Raw genomic sequence first — 11246 nt, 5'->3', positions numbered from 1 at the left:
ACTTCTAATACTTGTGTGTGATTATTCGCTTCCCGACACCAAGAGCAAGAACCCGCACCCTTACAATGGTGGCAGCGGTGGTATTGTTTTACCATAGCCCCCCTGTGGGAGGGATTGGTAATTACATCCCAAAAGACTGTGGGATTACTGCCTAGGTAGTGTAAGGCTCATTTACACGCGTCGGAACGATAATCACACTCACTTTACATTCTTTGCGTCTCTAGAGCTAATTTTTTGGGTATTAAATTCCGCGTAATACTTTAAATCGCCAGAAATACTATATTTGATAGGTCATGAAACACTTTCTCGGGAAGTAGAGCTTGGTGTTAAACGGTGGATGCGAGTGGCAATTGCTCGCCCATATACTTTTGCGAGTAACGGTTAAGTCCGGGAGAGCTGAATCCAAAATAGCTGTCATAATAATGCGGTATTTCGGAGGAGGCACATTTTCGACGGACAACGGCCGCTGACCAACGCCTTCGGAGCCGGAGGCATCGCAGAGACAAAGTGTCGCCGGGATACTTTCACTTCGCTTCCAGAGCGGTGGTGTCACCCAGGGAAGCAGTGCAAGCAGTTGGCGCAAAGAAGAAGGAAGGTCATCACCGGCAACAAAGGACATTGGTGATTACGACCCTTAATAAGAACTTTTAATAGAAAAAAAATCATGGAAATGATTGCTATGCCTTTTTATGAATTTTCTTGGCCGGTAATTAGATGTTAGTTTTCTGAATTTTCTTAGTCGATAGTTAGTATTAGTAATTTTAAAGCCCCTATTTGTCCCGGAGGAATGGGATGGGAATCCTCACCAAGTTGACTAATTTTGTCTCTCTGAAACCCGTAAGAGATAGGCTCGGGTAATGAGCGAAATCTGGGTAGTTGCTCTAATAAACATTTCCGATTAATGTAATATGGGGAATAGAGCATATTTTAATAAAGGTTTTCAATTGAGATGGTCTAAGGAAGCCGTCGCTGCGTTTGCGACCTTGAGGGACTTCTAGAGTAATTGACCTGTACTTCGGTACCTCGATTTCATTGAACCTTTTTTTCTGCATTCAGCATCAGCCATACTTCAGAAGCAAGTATTGGCTCATTAGAATGCCACATGCCATATGTAGTCACTTGCGCCAGCCGGCAATTAAACTAGGCGAGGTGAATCTACGGCGCCACCTAAGGGAATGCCTCTTGCTAGTGTTCTAAATATAGTATCTCGTTACGTATTTAGTTTAAAGGCCTTAATGGGTTAGCTGATAATTGAAATTGGAATTGATATTGTCGCTGAAGGACCGATATGCAAGCGTGAGGCGCGGGTACCTTCCATTGAGCGAGTACAATTTTCCAAAACCCACATATGCCTGTAAAAACACTATAATGCAGAAGCACTGTCTCGTAACCTTCGGGAGTTAACATAGGTTTGATTTTTGGGGGAATCAAATGTTGACATGGGACGAACAGGAAGAAAATCCCGGGTGGAAAAATGAAAAGAGAGAATAAGAGAGAGTGAGACGATAGATAATTGTGGTTTTGTAAGAGGGAATATGTTAAAAAGTAAAAAGGGGACATTAACAAGGGATGGGTCCCAAGAGTGTGAGGAATTTTACAAGTTGACCGGGATTATCATAAGGGGTAATTGAAACCATAAGTTTAATGGCATAATATAGCATACGCCGGCTAGGGAAAAGATTAAGGCATTAGTAAAACATATCCTTGAAAATTTTATTGAGTGTAAAAGAGTGAAAAATAACACAAGCAATTGGTGTTTAGCGTGTAATGAGTGAAAGAAAACAAAGTGAAGTGTGCCCATGTTGTCCTCATCTTATCCCCCCTAAATTCCTCAAGAAAACAGTGAACTGATATTCGCTACGGCGACGAATTCGCGAGTCACTTTGGATCTGTGTGAATAAACAATGGACTTAAAGCACAGCAAAGGAGGGTGATAAAAAGTGGAAAAGTGAAGTAAACATGTGGAATACAAGGGATATTGAAAAATTGTAGGTATTTGTACGCATTTTTTTTAATCGATAGGACTTGACATATTTGTCATTTACAAACTTTTTCTTTCCAATTTACTCTGAATTATTTCTTTTTGTGTTGTTTCGTTTTTAGTGATAATAAAAAAAGGATTGAAAATATAGAAGTGAAACAGAATTAGGAATACGGACGATATAGTGGTATTTCTTTGTTTCCTTGTGTATAAATACTTTTACTTTTTGTTGAATATTGCAATTTAACATGTTATAAATTTACGTAATTTGCAGTGAATTATTTTAGTGCATAGGGGAATTTTAATGGTTAATTGTTTTTATGATTGCTTTTTCATTTGTATAAATGTGATCGATCTCGTGAGAGATCAATCAATTTTAATAAAGAAGGGAGTATTGTAGTGATCCGGAAATGGAGGATTTCCATTTCCAGAATATGCATAAATATGTCGTTGTGTGACGTCTCAGAACAGCCAGCTGTGACAAACTATGCCTTGGGATTTGCACCTTTTCACTTTCAAGAACGCCTAACCTTCCTTTCCCCTTCCTCTTGGACGAAAGCATCCTGGTTCCACTTCCCTATATAATGGCACGGTGTAGATGCAATAGGGTAGTTTCCTTCATCAAAGAAAACGAAAGGCATTGATTGCGATTCGTTACCCACCATTAGTGTATTCATAATACACAAATTATTTGGTTTTTGAAATACCGGTTTAGACGAATGGAAGGGTCAAATTTTATCCTCATTTGAAAAAGGCCAGATTGGCGCCCATGCGATTCCACTCCGCATGACGTCACAGGGACCTAGTTTCTACACGAGAGGATAGGAGTTATGCATCGTCTGAGGTTACCAATGCAAGCATGAGGCACAGAGCTCAGGGAAACATGTCTTAATAATCACCTATTAAAACTGCCTATGGTCGGAAAGTTTTCTTCGTTTGATAAGGTATTAATAAACCTTTTTTAAGCCAAGCGCTACCGTTCAGCAAGGTACTCAGCTATCCGCTAGCATCCTGCGACGTATCAGAGCTAAGCCTCGCCTCAAGGTCACCTCACCGGGCGGGAGGGGGAACCAGAAATACGACGTACGGAGATATTTCCCGACATTCATACTTAAGCGTCGCGTTTTCGCGCGCTTGAAAATTTTCACTTTTCATTTAATCGCGAAAAATAGATGTTGTCATTTAAAAATCTAAAAGCGCGAAATATGTACTCCAGGAGTAATAATCTTTCGATTAAGGCAATAAAAAAATAATAGGAAACCACCCTATTGGTGCTCAGGAGGGACGCACTCAGGAACTCACTCAGTAACTCACAGTTGGAGTCGAAGCACGGGCCGTATGGCCCGTGCGACCTAAGCGCCTCGCTATCCACCCGTGCCATCACCAGCAGCTCCTCTCCTTTCCGAGACTTTTGGTAACGTTCTAAATTTAGGCTATTCTAGACGCACAAATTACTTATTGTGTATTCATTGAATCGATTTGGAAACTGGGATTTCAAAGGGAAATAAACTTTGGGTTAAAACTTCTAATACTTGTGTGTGATTATTCGCTTCCCGACACCAAGGGCAAGAACCCACACCCTTACAGAAAGAAGGGTTGCCATGGATTTCACTTCTTGAGATACACTCAGCCAGGCTAAAGGGAAAGACATTCCTTGGTTCTCTCTTCCGCTCAGGCTGCCAGCTAAAATCATGATCTCTCGCAGCCAAAGGGTTTTTTTAAAAATCCCTCCATTTTTGGCGATAGCTGGGATTTTAGGTTGATATTAATTTAGATAGACTTCGACAATTTTTAGTGCACGGTATGAAAGTAAAATTACTCAATAACAAAAAATTGTCCCTCCATTTTTGTGGGAAACGGGGATTTGAGGCTGATATTCTGTTGGATAGACTTCGACAATTTTTACATTTTTAGTACACGGCATGAAAGTAAAAAATACTGAATATTAAAAACAAAACCCTCCATTTTTAAGACATTGCGGTTGATGTGATGTTAGATCAGCGGTTCCCAATCGGTTGTACGTTTACCCCTGGGGGGTACGCCGAAAATAATTGGTTATGGTGGACGCCAGGATCTACGTTATCTGTTAACCGGGAAATATCTATACATATGATTAGGGGTATTCAAACAAAGTTTCTATTTATAACTTAAATTTTCATCTACCCCTGGTGAAATTATGTAATGAAATGTACACGTTACATTTTTGGGGGTGCAATATTAGTTATCAGGGGCGCCGACTTATAAAAAATATTGGGGGGGCCCATATCCGAGGTCTTGCCCCGGGAAGGGGTTAAATTCAAAGTGTGTCGCAGCACCGAAACACTATCATGATTCACACCACCTGATTCAGTCAACCTGCTTCACCTTATAATTATTTGTTTTAACACATTGTTGAATTTGTTTTAAAAGGTAACTATCGTCAAACATGGGAAATAAAAATTACCAATATATTTTTGTGATTTCACAAAGAATAATATAACTTAATTATTTTCTTGAAATATTGAGGGGGCTCGGGCCCCTTCAGGCCCCATAGAGTCGGCGCCACTGTTAGTTATGTACATAATGAGGAGTACTCGAGTAAAAAAAAGGCTGAGACCCACTCCATTAAATAGATTTCGCAAAAAATATAGGTTGAGAAAGTATGCAACCCGTAAACTCATGTGCGTAAGGCAGTGAAGCTTGTAGTTAAGGATATAAGCATCAAAAGCTTCATGAAATTCTGGCGTAGGTTTCCGCGGCGTTGCTCATGGTCAGTGCTGATTTTCGGGTTATCGTTTTTTGCCGCCTTATATGGCTCTGTCCCGCTGCCTGCCGGACGCTGATTGGTCAATACCCTGTTCCAAACGTTGCTGATTGGGTAGCCTTGGTCTCGGTTGAAATTATTGTTTTTGTGTATGTATTTCCAAGGCTTCCCTGATCAGCCTTGGATAGTAGCGATTCTCCTCGGCCACCATCTTCGTTCCTTCGAAGTCTATACTGTGACCTACCTCACTCCACGCGTGTTCTGCAATGGCCGACAGGTGGAACTGCTACTGTTTTGTGGCTCTTGCATGTTCTTTTATCCTGGTCATTTCAAGCGTGTAAGGGACTAGTATTTACCTTTCCAGTGTAAGTGAAGGGGATAAAGAAAAGAAAGTCTTCTAGTGAGCGTGTGCATTGCAGTCTTAACTTTAGGAAGATTAAAATTAATTACGCGATGATGAATTTCCCTGAAATTTTATAATTCTAACATTAAACTTAAAACGAATCGGCTTTACATAGCCAGGCAGGTCGCCAAATGTCGGTCCACTGCAATCTAATATTAAATAATGAGATTTGAATACCTATGTTTTTTTTTTTAGAGGATTACTACATTTCTATTTGTTATTTACTTTTTTTGTGCAGGAGAAAAGGTCTTAACTAAAAACTTGGATGGTTGACATCTTTCCTGTTGACCAGTTATCCCCAGGGGACTCGCCTAGGCTTTTCTTCATCAGTGAAGATGCACATTCTTTTATTGTCCTCTTAGCTCCTTGCATCTGAAAATGAAAAGGGTACATAAATACATTCAAAATGGCAAATATTTCCTTTATCCAAGGCATAAAACTGCCAAAAAAAGTATGATTAGTACATAATAGCTTATGATAATTCAACCAAATAACACACTTTTAAAGATAAATTAAACATATGCAGTTGGGATGGGTAGTATGACAATACTTGTTCAGGAAAAATTCACATTTTTTTACAATGTCATAATTTTACTATGTTCCGAGACAAGATGGGATATCAGTGATGTGCACATCAAAAAATGTACATATTTCTATTTGGTGTCACATTCTCATTGTGCATGGATATAGCATATTTCCTCCCTCATCAACAGAGAAAATACTGAAAAAAACCTTTTATTTCATCTTCAGCTTGCCGTTGCAGCCAAAATATTAGAAAAATATTTAAAAATTACAGTTAATTTTGTTTGCCCTCCATTTAACTAGATATCATTTGTTATCCCTTCTCCTTGGGTCTCAGGCCGGGCCTAAATGCATCTGACATTTCCAACCTCAGGGGTCATTTCACTTCCCTCACGTCAGCTAGAGCCGACATCCAGTCATTAGCGTTGAAAAATTCACAACAGCTATACCTGACGTTAGATCTTCTGCATGTGAAAATGTCAGACGGCTCCACATGACATTGGGCGCAAAAGGGTCACATAGCTATAGCTTTCCTATAGCTTAGCAAGTGATGGTAAAATTATCATCCAACACCATAAGCCAGGCAGTTACTTTAAAAAATCCATCCCCATTGCCACGACAAGTATCACGATCTGCATTGAGGGGTTAGCCTATCAATTTTGACAATTACACTCCCATAAAGATAGAGAATGTGTCAAAGATACATCACGAACATTCTACCCTATATAACACCATTTTCAAAATCCCCTCCCTGCTAAGAACTCGCTCCATCCATACCTTCTGTCTCCTCCGTATCTCATCTAAATGCTGCTTCTACTCACCCACCATATACAGCACTTCGTCATTCCTTTTCCCCTCCGTCCATCTCACCCTCTCCATTCTTGTCCATACCCACATCCTGAATGCCTCCAGTCTTCCCTTGTCCTCCTTCCCAAGTGCCCACGTTTCCACATCGTACTACACTCCAGATCAGACTCTTCACCCACCTTTTCTTCAAACTCTTACATAAGGATCCCCTCATAAGCTCCTTCCTGTTCATAAATGCCTCCTTTTCTAGCACAATTCTCTTCCTGATGCCCTGACTACTGTATCCGTTTTCCTCTATCATGCTGCCTAAATATGGCAGAAAACGCTTGGAGTGAGGCAGGTCACAGTATAGACTTCGAAGCAACGAAAATGGTGGCCGAGGAGAATCGCTACTATCCAAGGCCGATCAGGGAAGCCTTGGAAATACAAAAAAACAATAATTTCAACCGAGACCAAGGCTACCCAATCAGCAACGTTTGGAACAGGGTATTGACCAATCAGCGTCCGGTAGGCAGCGGGACAGAGCCATATAAGGCGGCAAAAAACAAGAACCCGAAAATCAACAAAAAAAAATATAAATAAAATACGAAAAGAGGCATTTGCCCACACTTCTCCTGACCAAAGAACACAGTTGAAATGTTGAGATATAAATACATGGCATATACTTTTATAAACATCAGTCACTGTATCTCATCATATTTTCAGCGTCGACCTCTATTTGCCTTACGTTAATACTAATAAATGTACTAAAATATCGATATTATTCTTATCGATATATTGCTTATCGATATTGAATCGATTTCCAAAAATGTATTCTTGAGGCAAAATTTACGATGATATTACGGTTGCTTATAACTACTGAAATACTGCTTTTACAAATGATATACACCATTGGAAAGGTAAACTAACAAATATGTAGTCCTCAAAAGAAGTTCAATTTCGCTGTATTGAAAAGTTTTTATTGAATCGAAAGAATGTAGAAAATAAATCATGTAAACTATTTATTTGCTTCTAATCACAGCAAATTTTCAGCAAATGTGTACCACGCATTAGTTTCTAACACAGTTTACAGTATATTTTTGTTTTTATACCTGTTGGAAAAAACACACCTTTCAACCTTTCTTCTTGTTTTCTCCTCATTCTTTTCTCAGGCTCATTTTTACGCATATTCCTCTATTTATTCAAGTCTCTGGAGATCATGTTCAATATCGATTCAATTTTTCTGTATGGAAAAGTTAAGGATCGAGTTAACTCACGAAGAAAAATCTTTGCAATTTTGATTGTGAATTGGAATACCGAGGTATAACAAATGCACTGATGTCAGCATTGTTTGGCAAATGAAAGAAAATGGCTATGGACCATCTACTGATGTTTCTGTTTGTTTGATAGGTACTGCCTATTTTGTCTAATGTGGCTACACCTCCTTTAGTGCAGTTATAAAAGGTCAATATTTCCGGTTTTCTTTTATTATCTGTTCGTCTTGGATTCGTTGATAAAAATAGCTGTGTGAATTGTTGGCAAAATAATTACATTCGCTGACCATTTCACGATGCAGGAAACTAGAGATTTATTCTTCCTAAACCAGAATAAGCTGCTATTTTCTTCTTTCTCTTACATATACGACTCTCAGTGCTAAATCTCTTTTATTTTTTTGCACACTGTTCCCGCAACCGTCAAGATATTGCTAAGAATTCCATCTGCTTGCGGAATATTATTGAAGCAGTAGTTCATATTATGTTCCTCCCGTTTCTGATTACAAGAGTAAACATTCGCTTTACATCTCTTTTGGACTGTTATCTACAAAAAATGGACCCTCTGGTTGCCACCCTGAGTAGATACATCTCTAAGTTCAAATAAAATCGAATTTTGCCGATACAAAAATTTTTATGATATATTTTGCGGGGTTGGAAAGTAAATATTAATATTGCCTATATGAACATCTTTGAAGAGGAGTCAATTGCTCATCAGCTTTTTCTCATGGCCCAATCCCAGTGAGAAATGGGTGGTGGAATCCACGTGGAACCCACGTGGAATCCACGTGGAACCCACGTGGAATCCACGTTGAGTGGTGGATATTTGGTGGTGGTGGATATTGAGTGGTTGGACCCACGTGGAATCCACGTTGATTTCAAGTGGATTTGTGGTGATTAGCATAAAATGTTAAACAGAATTTCTAATTTGTGGAACTTAACTCTCTGGTAACATTGCGTCATTTATCATCCTGAAACCACGCTAGTTATGTGAAAATGTATCGCACATTCTATTTTTATATAATTCGTGGAAAGGCAGCCATGAGAGCACATGAAAAATCGTAGACACATATATAGAAGGTTTAGATATAGAGTGGTTGAGGTTTTAATGGTTTTAGGACAGCACCAACTGCTGTTTTAATTTTTCCACCAAATTTCCATGTGGGTTCCACGTTGATTCCACGACCAAAAACACGTGGTATCCACGTTAATTCTCCACGTGGGTTCCACCCCACACAGCACAAAGTGAATAATATGCACATAATATTCAAATATTATGCGAATATTATGCCACCACAATGGTATAAAACGCGCATATTATGTACATAATATGTGCATATAAATGGTATAATGTCCTCATAAATTGCGGTATTATGCGCATAATATGCGGAATATATGCAGTGATGGAATGGCATAATATTTGCATATATACGGAATATATGCACCTTTTATGTACATAAAAGGTGCATATAAATGGTATAATGTCCTCATATATTCCGTATATATGCAAACATTATGCCATTCCATCAGTGCATATATTCCGCATATTATGCGCATAATATCGCAATTTATGAGGACATTATGCCATTTATATGCACATATTATGTACATAATATGCACAAGTTATACCATTGATGTGGCTATATATATGCACATATTATACCCATATATGCCATTTATATGCACCTTTTATGTACATATTATGCACAATTTATACCATGGATGTGGCCTAAAATATATGCGCATATTATGCCCATATATACCATTTATATGCTCCTTTTATGTACATATTATGCACGATTTATACCATTGATGTGGCTATATATATGCACATATTATACCCATATATATATGCACCTTTTATGTACATATTATGCACAATTTATACCATGGATGTGGCCTAAAAAATATATGCGCATATTATACCATTTATATGCTCCTTTTAGGCACGATTTATACCATTGATGTGGCTAAATATACGCACATATTATACCCATATATACCATTAGTATGCACCTTTAGGTACATGTTATGCACATTTTATACCATATCTACGAACCTTTTATGCATATTTTATACCGTTGATGCGTGATAACATGCAGTTGCATAATATTCGAAAATTACATGAATAAAAATTGATTTCTGGAAACGAGGAGAAATTTAATGAATCATTCATGTAGACACAGCATAGGTACATTGCACTAAAACAAGGCACAATCCTTCATCGTTGTATCACAAATATACAAATATTCAGTTAGGAGTCCTATATCATCGCAAATTTGGTTTAAATATCATGTGAATGACATCTAATGACAAACATTCGCCCTTCCATAATCGTTACTCATGAAATTGCGATTAGAAAGTACAAAGTATGTCACACGAATTCACAATCACAACACTCGCGATGATTCCTTCCATGACATCCGCATGGTTGAACATCTACGGTCTTTTCTTAGCGAATGTATTAAAAATGGTCCAAAATGTGATTCCAAGCCACAAAGAGGTCTTCTAATCGTATAATTATCTCTGTGTTAGTCATAGAGTTGTGGCGAGCAATCACGCAAACGATGTAAGCAAGCCGTTCTTGAAAATGCACTCCGAAACAATAAAGATAATATTGTCATTAATAATCACAAACTAAAATAATTATATGCATATATGATCAAGTACGTGATATCTTCAGGGCGAAAGTGCAGCTCACAACCTGGTTCAGTACTTAAGTGCCAAAACTTCGTCTTTCCTTGGAATAGCCTCCCTTCACTTTTCAAGCTGGGACTCTGACTGAAAAAGTACCGTCATAAGATATACATTTAGGTAATTTAAAAAATTAATTAAAGTACTGGGAATAACACTCAAAATTAGGAGCTGATAATTTCAGATTTGCTTTCTACCCTATGACAAACGACAACGACTCACGTACGTGTACTTACTTTGATTTTAAATAAAGTCCTGTTCTTCATACCATGAAGCTTATTATTCCTTATCGTATATGCGTTACCAGAATAGTACTGTGACATAAATTAGTTCCGTAAACCCATCTTTTCCTCTTTAATATTAGATTTTTCAATAGACGTTCAATTCTCCCAACTACGGCAATATGGCTACGGCAACAACTAACAACAATGAACAACAACACAACGGCCTACCAAGCTGCGTACCTCGCCAGACCGGAATATGCCGGTGTGTAAAATAAAAAAATAATAATAATTGTGGAGTATTCTGCGAACGATACGAAATTGTTAGTGATATATTAAAACATAAGTTTTCACATTTTTTGATACAGAGGATGTATGATCATCGATTTTTACGGATACAATCACAGTTTACGGCGGCATAATATTTAAATATAATGTGCATATTATTCGCATATTATGTGCATAATCGACGGAATATTATTTGCATATTATGCCTATCCATTTATGCAACTTTTATACTGAATAGGATTTTTGAGTTTGCTGGGTGGCCGTTGATTTATGATTCTTATATGAATCATAATTAATGATAAAATGTTACTAACAACGAAATAATATACATACAATG

This window comes from Ischnura elegans (genome assembly GCF_921293095.1).
Source record: "Ischnura elegans chromosome 13 unlocalized genomic scaffold, ioIscEleg1.1 SUPER_13_unloc_2, whole genome shotgun sequence".
Lineage (NCBI taxonomy): Eukaryota > Metazoa > Arthropoda > Insecta > Odonata > Coenagrionidae > Ischnura > Ischnura elegans.
The sequence above is the reverse complement of the archived record's forward strand: the minus strand, read 5'-3'. Positions refer to the sequence as shown.